This window comes from Frankliniella occidentalis, unplaced genomic scaffold (genome assembly GCF_000697945.3).
Source record: "Frankliniella occidentalis isolate FOCC.00 unplaced genomic scaffold, Focc_3.1 Scaffold318, whole genome shotgun sequence".
In the NCBI taxonomy this organism is placed as follows: Eukaryota; Metazoa; Arthropoda; class Insecta; order Thysanoptera; family Thripidae; genus Frankliniella; species Frankliniella occidentalis.
The window spans coordinates 5,014-5,295 of NW_026267443.1; positions in this window are offsets into that span (position 1 = coordinate 5,014).

Genomic DNA, 282 nt, shown 5'->3' on the forward strand with positions numbered 1-282 from the left:
TCCGGCAGTGAGCGGGCTAGTCTACCTTTTCAAAACTACTACGGTCCAGAGCGGCCACCCTGTAGTTCTAGTGCGCCAGTTTGAAACCTTATTTCCATATTTTCAGGACGCGTGCAGCGCACCACGGTCCTACCAACGAGGGGCAAGCGATCACAACAGGCCACTTTTACGCGGTTACGACGAAGCTCGCGGTGAGAACCACCCCTTGCCTTCCATCGTCGCGGGGGCCCGCGCAAGCGCCTCGCCCCGCCCAGCTGTCAGCAGCGGCGCCCGCCCCCGCCC